The following is a 2,184-nucleotide window of genomic DNA, read 5'->3' on the forward strand; positions in this document are numbered from 1 at the left end:
GTTGCCATAATAAACGGGCGTCACAGACACACAGACCTGGGACCTGAGTGAGCAAGGATGAGGATGTGACTTTTGCAAGGGAAAACTAGAAGATCCGAGAAGCTATCCAAATCTCTACTAGGGGGTTGGAGAGGGAAGCGCTTAGTCTAAGCAGCCTGCTGGACCTCATTTCTTTTCCTTGGCCAGGACCGCGGGGCACGCCCCCATACCACTTACCTGGTCCAGGCATCACATCAACAAGCTGCTGTCGTGGCAAGTCACGACAGCAGAGGACAATGAAATGCCACAGGATGTGGGACCTCAGAAAGGAGGGTCACACAAGAAATAAACCCCACTGCATGATGAAAATCACCCAGGACCACAAATAGCTCTGAGGTTGCTAGTGGGTCTTAAAATCACGTTTGACTTGCAAAGTCCACTTCAGGAGTGGTTGGGCAGCAGGGGTGGGGGTGGGGGTGGTAATACGTAAATTCTGCGGAGAATGAAACCAACAGGGGTCGTCCCCCCCCCCCCCCCGCCCCGCTCCCCCTCCCCCCAGCCGGGGTCAAGAGAGGCAGGGCAGGGGGCCATGGGCTGCTCCCATGAGCAGCACATGTTTCAGAACTCTTAAATCTTATTTTCAACTCCGTTTTCCTTTTTGAGGACTAAGAAAGTGGAGTCCAAAAGATGCTTGACTTGTCTCAACCCTTTGTTTTCAAGGCGGTAAATTCAGGCTCAGGGAAGCCACGTGACTTTCCCAAGATCTCCAGGGAGCTAGTTAGGAAGGAGCTGTGACCAGGACCCAGGGGGCCAGTTCTGTCCCTCCACGTCTCCAGACAACTGGAAAATGCAACACAGGCTTCTTGGAAATTCAAAGCTCCCATGATCTTCCCAACGAATCCAGAGGCCAGCTCTGCTGTAAGTAGCTAGATTATAGAGCTGCTCTATAAAATACAGTTGTTTACCGCAGTCCAGGCTGGCCTCTGCTTACTAATAGCTCAGGATGACCTTGAACTCCAGATCTTCTTGCCTTTGCCTCACAAGTGTCACAATTACATGGTGTGAAATTACTTTAAAATTTTTATTCTTGGCCTTCTTTTTGAGACAGGGTCTTCCTATGGTAGCCTGGTTCTCAGTACAGAACACACGTCTGGCTCTGACTCACAGAAATCCCCCTGCCTCAGCCTCTCAAGTACTGGGATTCTAAATGTGAATCACCATCCTGAGGTTTGTTTTACAGACACTCTGTTGCTCTCTTGCTGCTCAAATAATGCTGCTTGGCAAGTCTTACTTACATGGAGAAAGATGTATCAAGCCCAAGCCCAAGTCTTATAATTAGGAAACACTGAACATGGAAGATTTATGAATGATGTCTACCTCTGGAAGCACAGGCTCATGGCTGAACTAAGTTAGTTTGGAAAAATCTCACCTAGGATTATCTAACCCAAGAAACACTTAAAAAAATATTCCTTGGAAAGCTCAATGGGTGTTGATAAAACCGAAGGGTAACTGTGGCAGACGCCTGTGTTTTCTCTGAGGTGATCTGTAGACAGAAGTCTTCAGGGAATATATGGGATAGTGACCAAAATGAGTTATATGGCCATTTTCTGCAGTATCCTAAGACCGTGGTCCAAAATTATGAAAGCACTCTTTTCCTAGGAGTGTGCTAGGACCAACTCCTGCTGACTCGAAAGAGCCTAACTTAGCTAGCACTGTTGGGTCCCAGTTGCTAAACGTAGCCGATATCAGAATTAAATCTCATAACCTTACAATGAATTACGTTAAAAAACAACAGTTAAAACAAACAGGGACTAGGAGTAGCAATGGCGTATCCCTTACTACTTCAAAATACAGAAAGGAAAAGGAAGGAAGGGAAGAGAAGGGGTGAGGGAAAAAACGGTGGGGGTAATGATCACCAAGTCTGTTGAAGGAAGGGACACAATGGCCTCTGGTTAGAGATATCTATACCAAAATTACAAGCAGGATCTGTGATGCACTCTACCTTCTTGTCCCATTTTCCTGGTGGAGAGAAGGGGTCTTTGTTCAGTTGGCTTGTAAAAGACAGAAAACTCAGTTTCTCTCTTTCTACTCTTCCTTCCCTCCTCTGTCTCTCTGTCTCTGTCTCCCCCTCCCTCTCTCTCTCCCCCCGTCACTCACCTCTTCCCCCATCCCCCACCTCTCTCTCTGTCCCTATCCCTCTGTCTC

This window comes from Rattus norvegicus, chromosome 17 (assembly GCF_036323735.1).
Source record: "Rattus norvegicus strain BN/NHsdMcwi chromosome 17, GRCr8, whole genome shotgun sequence".
NCBI classification, from domain to species: domain Eukaryota; kingdom Metazoa; phylum Chordata; class Mammalia; order Rodentia; family Muridae; genus Rattus; species Rattus norvegicus.